The following is a 23,205-nucleotide window of genomic DNA, read 5'->3' on the forward strand; positions in this document are numbered from 1 at the left end:
TATTTTGTCATTGCTAACAAGAGGTACACTATTATATCCTGCTACTGTCCTAAATGCTAAAACAAGGAACCACATTAAGTAGGTGTATTCTTATCTTGCTAGAAAACAGTCTTCTTCAATTTTCTACAATTTCGTTGCACAATGATTTTTTTCCCCATTTCGCCGTAGATTTTTGGGTAAAATGACTGATGTCACGGCAAAGTAGAATTGGTGGCGCAAAAAATAAGCCCTCATATGGATTTTTAGGTGCAAAATTGAAAGCTCTGCTCTGCATCTCCTTGTGATTGTGTCTGTCCACCTTTCAAGCCATGCCCCTCCTGCAGGCCATGCCTCTTCTATTTACTATTTCCTACATCACAGGTCCTTCAACCCCAATTTCTTCATCACAGCTCAGCCCTACTTGAGGTTGAGATATCAGGACAAGAGTGTCATTGTTGCGTTTCCTCTCCCACAAAGTTTAGTAACACATAGTAACATAGTTTGTAAGGTCTAAAAAAGACAAGTGTCCATCGAGTTCAACCTAAAACCCTACTGTTTTGATCCAGAGGAAGGCCCCATGAGGCTGATGCCAATTGCCCCATGACAGAGAAAAAATTCCTTTCCGACCCCAATATAGCGATCAGAATAAATCCCTAACCTATCCATAACCGTAGGTAGAAAGACTGAGGAACATTCGATACTCTGCTAGTGAGTTGTTTTCTATTTTTATTTAATATACAACATAAACCTACATAAAAAATAAACATAAGGAATAGTCAAAGAAAAAAGCTGAGATCTTTCAAAAAGGAAATTCAACACCTTTAAGCAAGTACCATTGACGAAAAGAAAAAAAAAGTGTCATAAATCTACTGAGCAGTAATACCAGCTTCCTCTTGTCCCCTGTGAACAGAAGGAGGGGTAGAGGGACAGAGCTCTGCTCTTTGTGATGTGATGCCACAGCTTATAGGAAGGAACACACAACTAAAATAAATAATCTGTTTGGATAGTAACACTATATAGGTTTATAATACATTGTAACACCAAATACAGGTTTTTTCTTTGCTGGGCAACCCCTTTAATTACTTGGTCTGAGAGATCCACCCCACCCATGTAGTGATTGTAGACCACTATGCTGACTAGCTTGGGTGCTGGGACCACATACAGGAGACATATTGATGTGATCATTTACGAATGGAGAACAAATCTGTCACAAAAAGCAGGTTTTCATTGCAGACTGTTCTACTTCACCCTTTCTTTTTTCAGGTGGTTCCACAGGTAACGGTGGATCTGGATGCAAGGGACTTTATGAGGGGTTTGCTATTATAAAACTTATCAATGTAAACACAATGGGGGAGATTTATCAAAACCTGTGTAGGGAAAACTGACCAGTTGCCCATAGCAACCATTCAGATTGCCTATTTTATTTTTCAGAGGTCTTTTTAAAAAATGAAAGAAGCAAGCTGATTGCTATGGGCAAATGGTGACTCTCCTCTACACAGTTTAAATCTTCTCCAATATCCCATGTAAAGGAGTATATATAGGCTTCAGACTATTTTACCACTGATGCCACGGATGGGGGGAGGGGGGCAATTTGTGGGGTTATTTGTCAAATCCTTTGACCTTGCAACTTCAAAGTGGTACTTTCAAACGCCTTGTACATTTTAATCCTGTAGTGGGTTTACAAATGATAACAAATTCATTTGCAATTACTAGTATTTCCATAGAAAAGCATGTGGCATATGCTTCCTCTGCATGTTAAAATATGTGGGCAATATCAGTAAGATGAGTAAAAAAAACGAAACAAAGGAGCAGGACAGAGCCCACAATATAATTCATAAGGAGAGTGATTATCAGTGAATAGATCACACCATATACAGTATCTCACATAAGTGAGTCCACCCCTCACATTTGTGTAAATATTTTATTATATCTTTTCCTGTGACAACATTGAAGAAATGACACTCGGCTGCAATGTAAAATAGTGAGTGCACAGCCTGCATAACAGTGGTTAATGATGTGTCCCCTCAAAATAACTCAACACACAGCTATTAATGTTTAAACTTTGGCAACACCCCTAAGTAGAAATGTCCAAATTAGCACAAAAATGTTAATATTTTGTGTGGCCACTATTCTTTTCAAGCACTGCCTTAAAGGGGTACTCCAGTGGAATTTTTTTTTAAATCAACTGGTGCCAGAAAGTTGAACAGATTTGTAAATGAGAAGAAAGAGACACAGTTGACAGACTCCCGATATCTGGACCTCGTGGAGTTTCTTGGTGTCTGACGTCAATGGCAGAAAGGTGGGCTGAAAAGATGGAGGCTGTTGTAAACAACAAATGTCGGACTTGCGGTTTTCACTATTAGACGTCTCCAACAGCAGTGGTGCATTCTTGATGCGTTAAATGCAAATTTCTAGACGTGTTTCTGGGTACTTATTGTAGCAACAGCCCTTTCTTCAGTAGAAGTATACATCAATGAAGCCGATGGTTACTTTTATACATATGTGGTTACAATTAGAGCGAATGTGAACAGGTTGTCACATTGTAAGATATAAAAACAGAAGTGGATTAGCTATAAACTACTGAAGTATCTGGAATCCTGATAGCTTTTTGATGTAATCTAACCAACAAATATATTAGACTACAAATACAATAACAGTCATAGATAAACATTAAATTGAATGGATGAATGAACACTATATGTTATGGTTGTAACACAAATTTGTTTGAATAGATAAGAATATAGGAATAACAAATAAAATACAAAGTAAAATACAATTAAAAAGTAAAGATGATTAAATAAGACAAAAAGTAAAGAGAATAGTATTGGATAATGATAGTAAAAAATTATAAATATATGATAATAAAATAAGGATAATGGAAATAAAAAAATAAAAAAAGTAGTAAAAATAATCATAAAAATAAAATGCAATGAACAGAAAAATAAAAAAAATGAAAATTAAAAATAAAAATGAACTAAAATGAGACAAATAAACAAAAAACATAAACTAAAGATACCACCACTATTCTTAAACATAAGTATTCTAAGTTAAAATCAAATACATAAATGACAGTGGAGAATGGAAAACTGTGTTGTCACCGAGGATAATGTGTTGTCGCAAAGAATATGCAGGGGTCACAGTGTGCTCCGGTGGCTGTCCTTAGTATGGAAAGACAGTAAACGGTACACAGTGCGTCCCCTATAATTGCGTCCAAATAATTCAAAATTAGAATTCAAACCCTTAGGGTCCAAATTGTCAAATTCATAAATTTTTTTAATTTCAGCTCTTGACATTTTTACTATATGACTACCACCTCTCCAGTCTTTTTTAATTACTTGTATCCCAATATAAGATAAGCTAGTCAATTCTTTCTGGTGTACATTAGTAAAATGTGCTGACAAAGGATGTTTCAAATTGCCATTTTTGATTTTTGTTAGATGCTCAGCAATACGAGTTTTGAGAGCTCTTTTGGTTCTCCCTATATACTGTTTTTTACAGCTACATTCTATTAAATATAGAACTCCATTTGTATTACAAGATATGTGGTCTTCTATTGACCATTTAAAGTTATTACTACATACGGTGACTTCAGTGCTTTTTTTGGGACCTTTTATTTGTAAACAATTAGGACATAAACCACACCGGAAGAATCCTTTGATGCTCAACCATGTTTTTGAATTTCCTGTTTTTTAGGGGGAGATTTGAGGGAGCTACTGTTATTCCCAAACTGAGAGCTTTAGTTTTTGTCATAGGAGGGTGGTCAGGTAATGACCAACCTATCTCTTTATCTTGTTTGATTATGTGCCAATGTTTGTTAATAATTTTTTCAACTTTTTTATATTCACAGTTATGAGGTAGAATTATTTTTACATTGTGATCAAGAGAATTGGAGTTTCTTTAGGTATAAAGAATGAAGATCTATTTAATTGTTTTACCTGATCGAAAGATTTTTTTTAAAGGAAATCTGGATATTTTTTTTCTTTAAATAAAGTTGTAAGAGTTTCTGCTTCCTCTAAAAAGATAGCATCAGAAGTACAATTACGTTTTAATCGTCGATATTGGCCCTTAGGCATGTTCATCAGCCTACTTGGCAAATAGCAACTGTTGTAGCCAATATAACTGTTTTTTGCTGTCGGTTTTTTGAATGTGTTACATGTCAATTTATCCAGATTTGCATTTATTTCCGGATCAAGAAAAGTGACAAATTCTTTACTAATACAAGACATAAAATTAAGGAAGTGAGTATTGGTGTTTAAACTGTGAATAAATAATTCTAAATTGGTGATAGCCCCATCCCAAATCAAAATAATGTCATCTATGTACCTTTGCCAGAGCACCAGATTTGCACCAAGGTGGGGATTGATGTCTTACTCTTCCCACTCCGCCATAAATAAATTGGCATAGCTTAGCACAAATTTGGTACCCATGGCAGTGCCAATAAACTGTAAATAATAATCACCATCAAAATAAAAATAATTGTGCGTTAAAATTAAATGAATAGCTGTAGTGATAAAAATCAATCTGTGATTGTTTAATGTGCCTCTGGGTGAGAAACTTATTAATAGCTGCTAAACCTAAATCATGACGTATAATTGTGTAAAGAGAGGAAACATCTAGTGTAACTAATATATGATTTTCTGTCCAATTGAAAGATTCTAGAGTGGCTACTATTTGTGTAGTGTCCTTTAAGTAGGATCTAGAGCTCTGTACAAATGGTTGCAAAAATCTATCTGCATACTGACCTCGAACCTATCCCAGACACTATTGGTCGACCTGGTGGGTTAATTAAACATTTGTGAGTTTTAGGCAAACAATAAAAGACAGGTGGCCTCTCCGGGGTACCAAGTATAAATTTATATTCCTTGTCATTAATAATCTCATCCTCCAATGCTTTTTTCATATATTCAACAATCGAGCACTAAATTCTACTGTCGGGTCTCCACCCAATTTTTTGTATGTAATCTTATCATACAATTGTCTATGACATTCTCTGTTGTAGTCATCTGTGTTTAAAATCACAATCCCGCCCCTCTTGTCAGCGGGGCGGATTGTGATTTCTTTGATGGACTGTAATTCTAGTATAGCTGTTTTTTCTCTATGACTAATATTCATTTTCTGCTTGGGATTGTTTTTAATAAGTCTAAGGTCTTTCTCTGCTAATTTTTTTAAAGTAGTAATATCTGGAGCCATCATATTTTTTGGGTAGAACCAGGATCTAGGTTTGCAATTAGTATGTACATATTCTGATGGTTTCAACTGGTGTTCTGAGGGATTTAAAAAAAAAAATATATTTTTTTTTTTTAAACACATGGATTTAACCAATTTTTTAAAGGGTAGGTTGGTGCAAATTGTAATCTTTTATTTAATAGACTTTCTTGAGCTGTGGTTAAAGAGTGATTACTTAACCCCTCAAGGACCCGAGGTTTTTCCGTTTTTGCATTTTCGTTTTTTCCTCCTTACCTTTAAAAAATCATAACTCTTTCAATTTTGCACCAAAAAATCCATATGATGGCTTATTTTTTGCACCACTAATTCTACTTTGTAATGACATCAGTCATTTTACCCAAAAATCAACAGTGAAACGGAAAAAAATCATTGTAAGACAAAATTTTACAAAATACGCCATTTTGTAACTTTTGAGGGCTTCCGTTTCTACACAGTACATTTGTCGGTATAATAGACACCTTCTCTTTATTCTGTAGGTCCAGACAATTAAAATGATACCCTATTTATGTAGGTTTGATTTTGTTGTAGTTCTGGAAAAAATTATAACTACATGCAGGAAAATTTATACATTTAAAATTGTCATCTTCTGACCCCTATAACTTTAAAATTTTTCCACGTATGGGGCGGTATGAGGGCTAATTTTTTGCACTGTGATCTGAAGTATTTAGCGGTACCATTTTTGTATTGATAGGACTTCTAAAAAATGACCAAAAATACACTATTTTGGACTTTTGACCGTGTGGTTTAATTAACAATATATTTTTTTATAATTAAGACATTTCCGCACACGGCAATACCACATATGTTTATTTTTATTTACACAGTTGTTCTTTTTTAAATGGGAAAAGTGGGGTGATTCAAACTTTTATTAGTGAAGGGGTTAAATGATCTTTATTCACTTTTTTTTTTGCAGTGTTATAGCTCCCATAGGGCGCTATAACACTGCACACACTGATCTTTTACGTTGATCAATGGTTTCTCATAGGAAACCATTGATCAATGATTCTGCCGCTTGACTGCTCATATCTGGATCTCAGGAACTGAGCAGTCATTCGGCGATCGGACACCAGGAGGCAAGGCAAGGGACCTTCCTGCTGTGTCACAGCTGTTCGGGATGCCGCAATTTCGCTGCAGACATCCCAAACAGCCCCCAGAGCTAACCGGCAATGATTTACTTTCATTTATCATTAACCACTAAAGGGTTAATAGTGCACGGCACCGTGATCAGTGCCGCACGCTATTAGCCACAGGTCCTGGCCTCTAACAACCCGATCCGCTATGACACGGGGCCACAACGTGGCCCCGCGTTATAGAACAGGAGCGGACTCATGATGTACCAGTACGTCAAGGGTCCTTAACGGGTTAAATTGGTAATCGCAGTGGTTAGTGCTTCTGAATGGTTTTCCCTATCTTCAACGGTGGCTGAGATATGATTTCTATTTCTAATTCTTCTTCGTGTCCTCTTTTTCTTGATGTTCCTGCTGTTTCTAATTGTTTGGCCAATGAGAGTATGGGATGCATCTCTGCAGTGACTGTCTGTGTTGGCTGGGGTTGGTATCTGTAAGTGTTCCTGTATGTGATTGGTAATAGTGTCTTCTCTGATTTGGTTGGTTGTAGTAAGGTTAGTGTGTTTGGTAAGGTCTGTGGTGATTTACAAATGGATGGTATTTCTTTTTTGTGTATGGGGAGTAATTCTGAGGTATTGTAGAATCTCTGTGGGGTTGTTACTCCCCACAAAAAAAAATATTTTTATCCATTAGGCAAATCTATTTGATGTTTTTACTGTATAACCCTCTTTTTTGTTTGATGTATCAGGCCTGGTAGGTTTCACCGATTTAGAATGATTTATTCACAGTTTAAACACCAATACTCACTTCCTTAATTTTACGTCTTGTATTAGTAAAGAATCTGTCACTTTTCTCGATCTGGAAATAAAAGCAAATCTGGATAAATTGACATGTAACAAACAAAAAAAAAACAATGGCAAAAACAGTTATATTGGCTACAACATTTGCCATTTGCCAAGATGGCTGATGAACGTGCCTAAGGGCCAATATCAACAATTAAAATGTAATAATTGTACTTCTGATGCTACCTTTTAGAGGAAGCAGAAACTCTTACAACTTTATTTAAAGAAAAAAATTATCCAGATTTCCTTTAAAAAAAATATTTCGATCAGGTAAAACAATTAGATAGATCTTCATTCTTTACACCTAAAGAAACCAACTCCAGTTCTCTTGATCACAATGTAAAAATAATTCTACCTCATAACTGTGAATATAAAAAAGTTGGAAAAATTATTAACAAACATTGGCACATAATCAAACAAGATAAAGAGATAGGTTGGTCATTACCTGACCGCCCTCCTATGATATACACTAAAGCTCTCAATTTGGGAAGAACAGTAGCTCCCCCCATCAAATCTCCCCCTAAAAAAACAGGAAATTCAAAAACATGGTTGAGTACCAAAGGATTCTTCCGGTGTGGTTTATGTCCTAATTGTTTAAAAATAAAAGGTCCCAAAAAAACACTGAAGTCACCGCATGTAGTAATAACTTTAAATGGTCAATAGAAGACCACATATCTTGTAATACAAATGGAGTTCTATATTTAATAGAATGTAGCTGTAAAAACAGTATATAGGGGGAAACAAAAGAGCTCTCAAAACTCGTATTGCTGAGCATCTAACTAACATCAAAAATGGCAATTTGAAAGAATTGACTAGCTTATCTTATATTGGGATACAAGTAATTAAAAAAGACTGGAGAGGTGGTAGTCATATAGTAAAAATGTCAAGAGCTGAAAGTAAAATTTTTTATGAATTTGACACTATGGAACCTAAGGGTTTGAATTATTTGGATTTCTGTAGGGCACACACTGTGTCCTGTTGGCTGTCTTTCCATACTAAGGACAGCCACTAGAGCACACTGTGACCCCTGCATATTCTTCGTGACAACACATTATCCTCCGTGACAACACAGTTTTCCATTATCCACTGTCATTTATGTATTTGATTTTAATTTAGAATACTAATGTTTAAGTATAGGGGTGGTATCTTTAGTTTATTATTTATTTTTTTGTCTCATTTTATTTTATTTTTTATTTAAATTTTTTTAATTTTTTTTATGTTCATTGCATTTTATTTATTATTTTCACTATGTTTTTTTATTTCCATTATCCTTATTTTATTTATTATAATTATAATTTTTTACTATCATTATCCAATACTATTCTCTTTTTGTCTTATTTTATCATCTTTATTTTTTAACTGTATTTTACTTTGTATTTTATTTGTTATCCCTATATTCTTATCTATTCAGCCAATTTTGTGTTACAACCGTAACATATAGTGTTGATTCATCCATTCATTTTAATGTTTATCTCTCTCTCTCTCTCTCTATATATATATATATATGTATATATATATATATATATATATATATATATATATATATATATTTATATATATATTTATATATATATTTGTTGGTTAGATTACATCAAAAACCTATCAGGATTCCAGATACTTCAGTAGTTTATAGCTAATCCACTTCTGTTTTTATATCCTACGATGTGACAACCTGTTCCCATTCGCTCTAATTGTAACCACATATGTGTAAAAGGAACCATCAGCTTCATTGATATATACTTCTACTGAGGAAAGGGTCGTTGCTACAATAAGTACCCTGAAACACGTCTAGAAATTTGCATTTAACGCATTAATAACGCACCACTGCTGTTGGAGACGTCTAATAGTGAAAGCCGCAAGTCCGACATTTGTTATTTACAACAGCCTCAGCCTCCATCTTTTCAGCCCACCTTTCTGCTATTGACGTCAGAAGCCAAGAAACTCCACGAGGTCCAGATATCGAGAGTCTGTCAGCTGCGTCTCACCCAACATCATAGCAGCATCCACCTGGTCTGTGGCAGGGAGACCAGCCGCAGAAGCACACGCCAGCGCCTGTACACAGACCCCGACTCGGACGGGTGTTTGCCGGCACCAGTTTCTTTGGAGTGATCTATCTGTTAACTTCATCTGACTGATAAATATACATTCATCATTGGTGTCTAACTCATGGACTCGGGTCTATATACCCATATTGCTTAAGTTTGCGAACTGTGAAAGTTCCATGTTCTGAAGTAACAAATGCCAGACTAACAAATTATATCATACAACATTGCACACAGTGGTGTGATTTTGAACCTATTATTCATTTAAATTTTGTGATATGTATTACATTTACCTCCTCACAAGGGCCCTGTGAAAGGAGGTTTATTATTGATACAATTTCTGGTATATGCATTTTAATAAATTTATACATTTCTTTCATCATACATTTGAAGCACGGTTCTTTTACATTCATCATGTATTGGTTTATCTGATATTGGCCTTGAGGTTTATGGTTACAATTTTTTCTTCTTTTTGCAAATGTATTTTACACCTAAGGTGTAGGTGTCCAACCATATTATACCTCGGCTAACTATTTGTGAGCTGCACTTAATATTTTTTTTTCCAGATTTTTAAATGACTTCTATTACAATATCTTTATCATTCCAGTACTTTTTAGCAGCTGTACGCTACAGAGGAAATTCTTTTCTTTTTTAATTTATTTTTGTCTTGTCCACAATGCTCTCTGCTGACACCTCTGTCCGTGTCAGGAATTGTCCAGAGCAGCATAGGTTTGCAATGGGGATTTTCTTCTGCTCTGGACAGTTCCTGATACGGGCATCAGGTGTCAGCAGAGAGCATTGTGGAAAAGACAAAAAAGAAATTCAAAAAGAAAAGAATTTCCTCTGTAGCAAACAGCTGCTAAAAAGTACTGGAAGGGTAAAGATTTTTTAATAGAAGTCATTTACAAATCTGTTTAATTTTCTGGCACCAGTTGATTTAAAAAAAAAAAAAAAAAAATTCCACCGGAGTATGCCTTTTGGACATGGAGTTCACTAGAGCTTCACAGGTAGCCACTGGAGTCCTCTTCCACTTCTCCATGATGATCACTGGGCTGGTGGATGGTCACTGAGCTGGTGGATGTTAGAGAACTTGTGCTCCTCAACCTTTCATTTGGGGATGCCCAACAGATGCTCAGTATGGTTTAGGTCTGGAGATGCTTGGCCAGTCCATCACCTTTAGGCTATGTCTCTGTGTGAACATTCAGGAGACTGCGGACGCCAATGTCGGCAATAGGTGGCAATGCATTCCTTGCAGAGTCCGCAGAAAGAATGAACAGGATCATTCTTTCTGCGTACACGGAATTCTGAATTTCTATGCCAGAAGCATCTGGCGCGGAAATACTGCCGTGTACACAGCTCAGCAGAATCCCATTGAATTCAACAGGACTCTGCTGCAGAGGACTCTTCGTGCAGAATTCCAATATGGAATTCTGCACAGAAATTCTGAGGTGTGAACATAGCCTCACCCTCAGCTTGGCAGTGGTCATCTTAGGCTAGGTTCAGACTATGGAATTTCCGACAGAAATTCCGTTTAAAAATTTCCGTCCGAAATTCCGCTTGCTAAAAAGTACATATGAGTCAATGGGATTACCGTGCACCTGTCCATACTTCGGATTTTCTTCAGACGGATTTCCGCAGCAGAATCCCATTGACTTCAATGGGATTCTCATTTCCCGGCGGATTTTTGTTCAAACGCGGAATGTAGGCAGGTTGAAAGCGGATTACATGCGGAAAATCCGTACGCATTTGAGACAGAAATTTAAATATGATCAGCCCACTGGTTCTTTGACTACCCCACATTGAAAAAATTGACTGACCTGGTTTGGGTCATGTGATCACATGGTCCAAAAGGGGCTGAACTTGTCTCTTAGCACTCTCACTGTTTTCTGCTTGTAATTGAAGCGGAAATTTAAGGCGGATTTGGTGGCGTCATTTCCGTGAGGAATAGCGGCTGATTACTCGCGGAAATGACAAAATTACGCATGAAACTGAAAAACGCCTTTGGAGGCGGAAAATAGTCGCAGAAAATTTTGCAGGCAGACAGTCGGAAATTCCGTAGTCTGAACCTAGCCTTAAAGGTGGGTTTAGAGTTGTTATCATGTTGGAAAACTGTCCTACAGCTCAGACTCCAGGGGGAGGGACTTGTAAGTTGCTTCAGTATGTCACAGTACATGTTGGCATTCATGGTTCTCTCAATAAAATGCAGCTCCCCAGACCATGACACTCCCACCACCATGCTTGACTGTAGGCAGGACATACTTATCTTTGAAGTCCTCACCTGGTTGCCCCCCCCCAACCCACATTCATGACACCATCTGAACCAATTAAGTTTATCTTGGTCTAATCGGACCACAGGACATGGTTCCAGTAATCCATGTCCTTAGACTGTTTGTCTTCAGCAAGTAGTTTGCAGGCTTTCTTGTGCTTTGTCTTTAGAAGAGGCTTCCTTCTGGAAAAACAGCCATGCAGACCAGTTCGATGCAGTGTGTGGCTAATGGTCTGAGCCATTGCTTCCCAACCTTTTTCGGCTCGGGGCCAGGGCCGGATTAAGAGCATCATGGGCCTGGTGCTGAAGATTGTGATGGGCCTTTTTATTAAAGAATATACATGTTCCCCTCACATATAATGCCCCATGTCCTGCTCCCTCAGGGGGCATTATATGGGAGGAGCACAGGACATGGTGCATTATATGTGAGGGGCACAGGACAGGGGGGCATTATAAGTAAGGGGCAAATGTCAGGGGGGCATTATAGGTGCATTATATAGGCACATGACAGGGGGGCCCCTGTCATGTGCCCCTCACATATAATGCCCCCTGACATGTGCTCCTCTCAAATAATGCCCCCCTGTCCTGTGCCCAACACATATAATACCCCCTGTCCTGTGCCCCTCACATATAATGCCCCCCTGTCCTGTGCCCCTCACATGTAATGCCCCCCTGTTTTGTGCCCCTCATTTATAATTTGCCCTTTTCTGTGCATGCACACCGCCCCCCTCCCCCCAAGTTTTAATAATTCCCCTGTACCATACGGCGCCCAAGCACCTCTCTCCAGCTGTCACATTTCTCACACGCTGCTCCGTTCTTGCAGTGTGAGAGCTGGGGGGAGGTGATCTCCGGGCACCAGCGCGATGATGTGATGTCATCGCGCCGGCCTGCCATGGATGGCGTCCCCGTGGCTCAAACTGCAAGAATGCAGCAGTGTGTGAGAAATGTGAGGGAATGGTGTAGCGGGATAGCTGACAGCTCCCGCTCCACCATGCTATAGTACAGGAGGGGCAACAATCTCAGGGGGCAATTGCCCCCCCCCCCTCCCCCTGGATCTGCCACTGGCAGCATGGAGGTGATAGAGCAGGGGTAGGTAGTAGCAGGTTCCCCACATTAGGTAGTAGCAGGTTCCCCACATTAGGTAGGAGCAGGTTCCCCACATTAGGTAGTAGCAGTTTCCCCACATTAGGTAGTAGCAGGCTCCCCACATTAGTTAGTAGCAGGTTCCCCACATTAGGTAGTAGCAGGTTCCCCACATTAGGTAGTAGCAGGCTCCTCACATTAGGTAGTAGCTGGCTCCCCACATTAGGTAGCAGCAGGTTCCTCACATTAGGTAGGTAGCAGTTTCCCCACATTAGGTAGTAGCAGTTTCCCCACATTAGGTAGTAGCAGGTTCCCCACATTAGGTAGTAGCAGGTTCCCCACATTAGGTTGTAGCAGGCTTCCCACATCAGGTAGTAGCAGGCTCCCCACATTAGGTAGTAGCAGGCTCCTCACATCAGGTAGTAGCAGGCTTCCAACATTAGGTAGCATTGTCGTCGTCCCCACATTTATACACACACACAGACACACAAACGTAAACACAAAGACATACACGCAGACAGACACACACACAGACACACTTTCCTGTCCTGTCACTGACGTCCTGCGCGGGTCTGCGGAGGGACGTCACATGCGCGGCGTCCCTCATCAGACTCGGGCCGGCCAACCGGAGACTGTGGGAGGAGGTTGGGGTAAGTGAAGTCTTCCGGGATTTAGCGCTGCTCGCCTGAAGCATGGTTAAATGCCTGAAGAAGTTACCTGCCCGGAAATGCCTGTCCCGAGCGTCGGGCAATATAAAGTTCACATACCGCAAACTTTCGTTCCAATGGCTGGGAGCTTGAGGCTTGATTGTCGCGGGGGCCGGTCGGTCTGTGGGGGCCGTTTGTGCGGGCCTCTGGGCCTATTTTAACGCAGGGGCCTGGAGCTGCCGCTCCATCCGCCCCTACGTTAATCCAGCCCTGCTCGGGGCACCCCTACGAAAAAAAAAAATTTGCGGGGCACCGTGACCGAAGTTGGCCGCAATGCACAGAAATTCTTATATTTATTTATCATTGGGTATAGTAGTTTAAAGTGCTTCTTTATACAGCAACTCACATGTGACGTCTTCTCTGATCAGCGTCGTTCCCTGTTCTTCTCCATCTGGTCTGGACCATCCTGACCATGTCTTCCAGCCACAACTCTTCACTGTTAAAACTGCAAAACAAATCTATTAGGCTCTGCACTTTACCAGCATTAGCCTCCAGATTCCCTTTTCACAAGTGAAGAGAAATACAGGGGCGTATAGTTGTAAAGGGGTAACAGAGGGGTGTACATGGGAGACAGGTGTGTAGAGGAGTATACGGGGGTGACAGAGGGGTGTAGGGGGTGATAGAGGGGTTTACAGTGGTGGCAGAGGGGTGAAGAGGAGTGTAGAGGGGTGTAGGAGTGACAGAGGGCACCGACTCAGGGCTCCGCCAGGGCAATCATTCACTGCGCCACAGGGGGAGGGGGACGCTGGGGCATGGGTCACTACACCGGCCCGGCGCAGCTTCCGCATACTTCCCCTCTCTGGGCCACAGGGGGGAGGGGGAAGCTAACGGATGCTAGGGAAAATAGGGGGATGCTGAGGTCTTGAACAGCAGCCCCTGATCATGTGACTCCTCCTCCTCCATGTGACTGATCACATGACGGTGACATTATTGCAGGTCCTGTAAGCACACTGCTCCTCTATCTGATACAGCCTCAGGTGCACGCACAGCGCACACAAACTTCCCTCCTCCCTGCCGCGCCGAGGAGAGAAATGTAAAAAAATAAAAATTTGACAGCAAAATCCCGCGGCACCCCAGTTGGGAATCACTGGTCTGAGCACTAACAGGCTCACACCCCACCCTCCAACCTCTCCAGTAATTCTGGTGGCACCCACATGTCTGTTTCCAAAGATGACACCAAGCAAGTGTACTCAACTTCTTTGGTTCTAAATGGAACCTGTCCTGTAAAACAACTGCATTCTCTTGCCCACCTTGCTGCAGCTCAGCCGCAGGGTCTTGGCAATCTTCTTATAGCCTAGCCGATATAAGGTGCCATGTTTAATTTCCAGTTACCAGTATTAGAGAGTGTGAGAGCGATAACACCAAAGTTAAGACACTTACTCCCCATTCACACCTGAGATCTTGTTACACTAATGAGCCACATTAGTTATACAGGCTGTGCACTTAGTAACTAATACAGATCAAGCAAGTCCTTACACATTAAAGTAAGAAAGAGTTGCTGGGAGCTGTAAATCACTGTCTATGTAGAGAACAGAAGCTTCTTCAGGGTCCTGTACAGTACACAGTGTCCTAAAAAAAAGTAACATGGAGCCGCCCTCAACTGGTGTCCAAAGGAGCAGCTAACCCTGGTACAGGTAAAGCGTACAGAACATGTAGTACCTCCCTGTACTGTATGGGGCGCTACCAGACACCAGTCATTGCATACACTTCAGTAATACAGGTAAAGAGTACAGAACATGTAATACCTCCCTGTACTGTAGGGGGGCCCTACCAGACAGGAATTCAGTGCATAATCTTCAGTAATACAGGTGTTTTACCAGTGAATGCCCATTCTGCCCATCGGTTCTTCCAGCCATTGACACGTTTCACAGATCTGGACTATTGTATGTTGAGGCCATTGTAAGTTGAGGGATCAATGTATTGTATATTATGGCAATGGAAAAGGAACAACAGGAGACTTGCACTCAACATGCATATGTTGGCTTTATTGTGGTAGATAAAACATAAGGGACAATAGATGAGATAGGTCCAGCTCCCAGTGAGAGAAAAAATTTAAAACTTAGCGTTTAATAGTCATATGGTGTGGCAAGTGACATGTCACCCTTAAAATAAGAATGAAACGCCGACGCATTTCGAGCATAAACTCTTAGTCATGGCACTGACACCATGTCCCATGAACACTTATATACTCACTGGCAATTGTCAGCGCCCAAACGGTAAGTGACGAGCTGTACCAAAGGAAAGGTAGCAGGTGAGTAAATTGTTCCACCTACCACTCCCGTACGATCCCGGAGAAATGGCTGTTAACCCGTTAATACCATACAAGAAATACTAATTTATATTGGAGATATCCAGTACATTGTAGGCATACACTGTGGACTATATAGTAATATCTATGCTGTTAGAATAAAAAATATATATATGTATATATACGCATCTTTGAATCCACATGATTGCTTACATGATTGCTGTAGGGGTTATTCCCTCGTATATGTGTTTATACCTGTGTTTATACCTTTCTAAACTAATCAGATCATTTCTTGTATGGTATTAACGGGTTAACAGTCATTTCTCCGGGATCGTACGGGAGTGGTAGATGGAACAATTTACTCACCTGCTACCTTTCCTTTGGTACAGCGCGTTACTTCCCGTTTGGAGGGCGGAACCATTGTCCCACAGTTTGGGCGCTGACAATTGCCAGTGAGTATATAAGTGTTCATGGGACGTGGTGTCAGTGCCATGACTAAGAGCTTATGCTCGAAACGCGTCGGCGTTTCATTCTTATTTTAAGGGTGACATGTCACATTACGGGTGACATGTCACATATAGTGGCTGCCAGTCTCTTTTTAATATGACTATTAAACGCTAAGTTTTAAATTTTTTCTCTCAACGGGAGCTGGACCTATCTCATCTATTGTCCTATCTGCCAGTACCGGGGGTATGCGGTCCCCTGCATCCGTGCTCCTGGACTATTAACGTGGTGTCTTCATTTATGTAAAGTCGGTGAGCTGATCCATTACTTAGTTTTTTCTTTCTCTAAGATAAAGCATAACCTTTACAGCAGGCAGATAGGCAGAAGGCAGGGGCTCAGGACAGATCCGTTTCCCACGGCTGAGCATGTTTCCACAAGCTGATACACGGCGTCTCCCCTGGTGCATGGGTAAGAGATCGTGAGAACACTGGAAGGGCTTCCATAGCAACAGATAAACAATACATGTAAGTGAATGACAGGTGTATAAAGTGCAAATGTGGTTTAAAACTGCAAATACCTACATTAGCAAGGAAATAACAGAAAGTTTATAGGAACGGGACAAACTCATTGGGACAAACACTCCAGTGGCGTCTAATATTGGAATCCATCTTGCTTCCAGCGAATTACAGAGTGTTGCAATCCCCTCCGTGCGATTCCCTAACGTGGGCGATTAACCTAGAAACACCAGATCTAGTCCGTATGGAGCAAAGATACTCACAAATTTGGACATGGAGCTGTCTGATGGTTTTGCCCACGTAAAATAAACCACATGGACAGAACAGGGTGTACACAACAAAAGAAGTACGTCAAGTGATGAGGTGATTGACAGTGTATTTGTTATGTTACACGCTGGCCATGAACGCATGGTCCCGTTACCTGCTGCTGCCGGTGGGGCTGGGATTCGCATCGTGGGACTCGCCCGCATGCGAATCCCAGTCCATCACTCACATGGTGCTTCTCCTGCCCCCGCCTCTCTGCTCCGGCACGCATGCCCCCGATCCCTTAGGCGCGCGCGCGCTGGAGCTCTGATATTTAACCCCTTAAGGACGCAGGACGTACAGGTACGCCTTTGCTCCCTGGTACTTAAGGACCAAGGGTATACCTGTACGCCCATGGGAATTTCGGTCCCTGCCGCGCGCCGGGCAGGGACCAGACCGGGGTGACTGCTGATATTGATGCCCCCCCATCAGACCCCCCCCATGTAGGCGATCGCTGAAAAACGCAAGTGAATTCACACTTGCAATTTTCGGCAATTCCGGTGATGCGGGTCACGTGTGACCCGCTGACCCGGAGATACAAGGTGATCGGGGGTGTAGTATACACCCCCTATCACCCTCTGTATCTATGGGGAGGTGGCTATTTCGTCACCCCCCCAGGATCACTGCTATTTGCCAATAGCAGCCGGCAGTGGAGGGGTTAACGGCCCCTTCTCGCGGCTCTGCTTGCCCCTGAGTTCATTCAGCGGGCAGAGCTGCGAGAAGGAGCCAGGGACCCCCCCCCCCCTCTGTGAAGATCGGAGCCCCTCACAGAGGAAGACCCCCCTTAGAACAGCCCCAGGGACAGGTAGAGTTAACCAGTAAAGTACAGTAAAAAAAAAAGTTAAAATTTCCCCCCCCCCCCCCCCCTGACCCCTAATAGGACCTAAAGGGTCCGCCACAATTTTTTTTTAGTGTGACCCGGGCCCTATTAGGGGTTCAGGGCGCTGCATTTGGCACCCCATTTTTTTTTTTTGCCCGCAGCGCTTTTTTTCCCCCCAGACAGTTACAGTTACACCAATCACACACACTACATACTCACCCCCCCCCACACACACACCCACCACCCCCGCCACCAACTCCGCCCCCACACCCCGCCACCCCACCACCACCGTTGAAAAAAAGGCGATGGCTCGCCAGGCATTTTCGGCAGCAGAGGCATACGCTTTTCTTGCCTTCGACTCTGAATCTGTCACTGAGGACAATGAAAATCCTACATTCCTGTGTTCTTCATCGTCCTCCTCATCATCTAGTACTGATGATGAGTCACCTGTACGGCGGCGGAGACGCCGCCAGGCGAGGCCACGCACCCCCCATGAAAGTGGCCCAGTGGCACTAGTGCGAGTGGTGATGCCGCTCGTACTAGGAGTCCGATCCCCCAGACAAGTTTACCGGAGCCCCCTTCCGGTGAACCTGTCTGGAGACCCACAGAGGGTTATCAGCCACGGGTTCCGGAGTTTGTTGGCGACTCTGGAATTCGGATTGACAATTCTGGATTCACAGAAATTTACTATTTCAGTAATTTTTTCAGTGACAGTTTTGTCAATCACATGGTGGAGCAGACGAATCTGTACGCCAGGCAGTTCATCGTCCACCACCCAGATTCTGTTTTGGCCAGGCCCAATGAATGGTGCGCCATTGATGCAGCAGAAATGAGGACATTTTGGGGCCTCTTGCTGCATATGGGCCTGGTCAAAAAACCAAGTGTCAGGCAGTACTGGAGCGGGGACATCTTCTACCAGACCCCGCTTTACAGTATGGTCATGGTACGGAGGCGGTTTGAGGCCATTTGGAAATGCCTCCATTATGCAGATAATGAGGCATGTCCACCCCCGAAGTGATCCCACCTATGACCGGCTTTACAAAGTGAGGCCGGTCATCGATCACTTTGGGGCCAAATTTTTGGAGGCCTACGTACCCCTCAGGGAGCTCTCGGTCGATGAGTCTCTTATCAGTTTTAAGGGGAGATTCATCTTCCGCCAGTATATTCCCTCGAAGAGGGCGCGGTATGGCGTGAAGCTCTATAAACTAGAGGTGCACCGAAATGGAAATTTCAGAACCGAAACGAAACCGAAATAAAAAAAAATGTCCGGCCGAAACCGATACCGAAAATGACTTCTCCCCGTCTTCTGGTAAAATGCAGCGCTCCGCTCATTAGATTAGATTCCCCCACATTAGATTGCCAGCTCCCCCACATTAGATTGCCAGCTCCCCCACATTAGGTCGGGAGTTCCCCCACATTAGTAGGCAGCTCCCCCACAATAGTAGGCAGCTCCCCCACAATAGTAGGCAGCTCCCCCACAACAGTAGGCAGGTTCCCAAATTAGGTCAGCATTTCCCCCATAATAGTAGGCAGGTTCCCAAATTAGGTCAGCATTTCCCCCACAATAGGCAGGTTCCCCACAATAGTAGGCAGCTCCCCCCAACAATAGTAGGCAGTTCCCACACAATATTAGGCAGCTCCCCCCAACAATATTAGGCAGCTCCCCCCACATTTGTAGGCAGCTCCCCCCCACATTAGGTCAGCAGTTCCCCCACAATAGTAGGCAGGTTCCCCACAATAGTAGGCAGTTCCCCCACAATATTAGGCAGCTCCCCCACATTTGTAGGTAGCTCCCCCCCACAATATTAGGCAGCTCCCCCCAACAATATTAGGCAGCTCCCCCCAACAATATTAGGCAGCTCCCCCCAACAATATTAGGCAGCTCCCCCCACAATATTAGGCAGCTCCCCAAAACAATATTAGGCAGCTCCCCCCCCCCAACAATATTAGGCAGCTCCCTCCCCCCCACAATATTAGGCAGCTCCCCCCCCCACAATATTAGGCAGCTCCCCCCCCACAATATTAGGCAGCTCCCCCCCCACAATATTAGGAAGCTCCCCCCACAATATTAGGCAGCTCCCCCCCCCACAATATCAGGCAGCTCCCCCCAACAATATTAGGCAGCTCCCCCCCCCCAACAATATTAGGCAGCTCCCTCCCCCCCCACAATCTCCTCAGCCACCTTTGTGGTCAAGCCGTGCCAGGGGTAGCGATCTGGGTGCTGCCTGCCGCAGCAAGTCCATCCCACTTTGCGGCGGGCTCTGGTGAAAGCCAGCGGCACCCTAGACTCCGCTCCCTGGTACAGTCCGAGTCATCTACCACACAGGTCCAGCGGATCCACTATCTTCAGTGTTCCAGTCTACTGAAACATGAGTGTTACAGTAAGATCTGGCCATGGATCCCGCTGAGGTACTCCTGCCTGAAGTCGCAGATCTTCCCTCCGTTGTGGTACGTCAGTCTCAGCAATTGGTGCGACAGGCGCAGCAACTTACCCAACTGTCTGCTATGATGCAACAGCTATTGGCCTTGCAGCAACAACAGCAGCAGGTACCGCAACCTGGCCCACTCCCACCAACAGTTCCTGCAGTGTCTTCTGGCTATGCAAGTGTATTGTTCTCTTCTCACGCAACAGGAGAGGTCACGACGACGCAGTGAGAACTTGTGCTTGTATTGTGCTTGCCCGGAGCACTTCCTCTAGTACTGTACAGTTCGCTCACAGCATCTGGGAAACATCCGCACCTAGGGTACGTGAAAGAGGCGTCCCTGGGTGTGAATACTAACTCTCCACGCTTAACTATTTCTGTACAAGTCTTCGATTCAGCCCAGTTTTCCTTCTGTGCTACAGCATTTTTGGATTCTGGATCGGCAAGTGACTTTATTGATGCTTCTTTGGTCCACAAGTATCATCTTCCTGTCACTCGCCAAGCCCTTGTTCATCTCCTCTGTTAATGCACAAAATCTGGACTGTATGGTTCCCTTCTGTACAGTATCTCTTGTCATGCAAGTGGGTGTACTGCATAAAGAAAAGATTGAATTCTATGTTCTGCCACACTGTACTTCAGAGATTCTCCTTGGCCTTCCTTGGCTGCAACACCATTCTCCGCAACTGGATAGGAGAACTGGAGAAATAATTGGCTGGGGACAATCTTGTCAAAATCTTTGCCTCCAACCAGTTCAGCCTAAAATAGTTTCTCGTCTTCCTCCTTTACCTGGCTTGCCGCCATCTTACCAAGATTTCTCTGACGTATTCTGCAAGAAACAGGCTGAGTCTCTGCCCCCACATCATCCTTACGACTGCCCTATAGATCTTCTGCCTGGTACCACTCCTCCTCTGGGAAGGATATATCCTCTATCAGCTCCTGAGACCAAAGCTATGGCTGAGTATATCCAGGAGAATCTCCAAAAGGGATTTATCCGTAAGTCCTCTTCTCCTGCTGGAGCTGGTTTCTTCTTTGTTGGAAAGAAGCATGGCTCACTTCGTCCATGCATTGACTACAGGGGACTTAACAAAATCACGATCAAGAACCGTTACCCACTACCTCTTATCTCAGAACTTTTTGACTGTCTAAGTGGTGCTAAAGTTTTCTCCAAGTTGGACTTATGTGGAGCGTATAACCTCATTTGTATCGACAAGGGAGATGAATGGAAAACGGCCTTCAATACTCGTGACGGACATTTTGAGTATCTCATATTGCCTTTTGATCTTTGCAATGCTCTAGCCATTTTTCAAGAGTTTGTCAATGATATCTTCCGTGATCTTCTCTATACCTGTGTTGTCGTATACCTAGATGACATCCTGATCTTCTCTTCCAACTTAGAGGAGCATCGTACTCATGTTCGTCTGGTTCTTCAGTAACTAAGTGTCAGGATTCGGCAGGCTGGAGGTGGATCCACTGTGTCAGAGAGGGATTGGCGTGGACCGTGTCGGTGGACCGGTTCTAAGTTGCTACTGGTTTTCACCAGAGCCCGCCGCAAAGCGGGATGGTCTTGCAGCGGCGGTAGCCACCAGGTCGTATCCACCGGCAATGGCTCAACCTCTCTGACTGCTGAGATAGGAGCGGAACAAGGGATTAGACAAGAGCAAAGTCGGACGTAGCAGAAGGTCAGGGCAGGCAGCAAGGATCGTAGTCAGGGGCAACGGCAAGAGGTCTGGAACACTGGCTAGGGATACACAAGGAACGCTTTCACTGGCACAATGGCAACAAGATCCGGCAAGGAAGTGCAGGGGAAGTGAGGTAATATAGGGAAGTGCATAGGTGAACACACTAATTAAAAACCATGCGCCAATCAGTGGCGCACCGGCCCTTTAAATCGCAAAATTACCGGCGCGCCCTAGGGAGCGGGGCCGCGCGCGCCGGGACAGCACAGACGGGGAGCGAGTCTGGTAAGCGGGTCGGGATGCGCACCGCGAGCACGCGCGTCCCGCATCGCGAATCGCATCCCGGTTAGGGACATTATCGCAGCGCACCCAGTCAGCGGGTCTGACCGGGGCGCTGCGAACAGGAGAACGCTGTGAGCGCTCCGGGGAGGAGCGGGGCCCCGGAGCGCTCGGCGTAACAGTACCCCCCCCTTGGGTCTCCCCCTCTTTTTAGAACCCGAAAATTTATAGATAAGGTCCTTGTCAAGGATGTTATCTTCGGGTTCTCATGACCTCTCCTCCGGGCCGCAATTCTCCCAATCTACTAGAATTTTTTTTTTTACCTCTGACCGTCTTGGATGCAAGAATTTCTTTAACCGAGAAGATGTTTGAGGACCCGGAGACAGGAGTAGGAGCAACAACCTTAGGAGAGAAGCGGTTAAGGATAAGTGGTTTAAGGAGAGAGACATGAAAAGCATTGGGAATACGGAGAGAAGGAGGAAGAAGGAGTTTGTAGGAGACAGGGTTGATTTGGCATTTGATTTTAAAAGGTCCAAGATAACGTGGTCCCAGTTTATAACTGGGGACACGGAAGCGGATATACTTGGCGGAGAGCCACACTTTGTCTCCAGGAGAAAAGACAGGAGGAGTTCTTCTTTTTTTGTCGGCCTGTATGAGATATTTTTGAGTCTCTTTCCAGATGGTGGAGAAGTCCCGAGTCACCTCATCAACAGCGGGCAAACCAGAAGGCGTGGGAGTGGGGAGGGGGGCAAGAGGGTGACGGCCGTACACCACAAAGAATGGGGATTTAGCGGAGGACTCAGAGACTTTGAAATTGTACGAGAATTCGGCCCATGGTAGGAGATCGGCCCAATCATCCTGGCGGGAGGAAACAAAATGTCACAAATAGTCACCAAGAACCTGATTAACTCTCTCCACTTGCCCATTGGATTGGGGATGATAGGAAGACGAGAAGTTTAATTTGATTTTAAGCTGATTACAGAGGGCCCTCCAGAATTTCGACACAAATTGAACGCCTCTATCTGAGACAATATGCGTAGGAAGCCCGTGAAGGCGAAAAATGTGCACAAAAAATTGTTTCGCCAACTGTGGCGCAGAAGGAAGACCTGGAAGTGGAATAAAATGTGCCATCTTGGAGAAACGATCAACGACCACCCAAATAACTGTGTTGCCATGGGATAAAGGTAAGTCTGTAATAAAGTCCATAGAAATCAGACAGTCAGGAGGAATAATGTGTTGCAGGGAGGCTTCCATTTCAGAGGCATCCGAGGAACGAGAGAGGGCG

At 43.5% G+C, this 23,205-nt stretch overlaps 1 long non-coding RNA gene across 1 annotated transcript in view; it reads right to left on the minus strand.

Annotated features, from left to right (window-relative positions):
- The window catches only part of LOC130357924 (uncharacterized), a 102,536-nt gene that overhangs the window by 15,956 nt on the left and 63,375 nt on the right, over positions 1 to 23,205 (minus strand). The window lies entirely within an intron of this gene.

This window comes from Hyla sarda, chromosome 2 (assembly GCF_029499605.1).
Source record: "Hyla sarda isolate aHylSar1 chromosome 2, aHylSar1.hap1, whole genome shotgun sequence".
NCBI lineage: Eukaryota > Metazoa > Chordata > Amphibia > Anura > Hylidae > Hyla > Hyla sarda.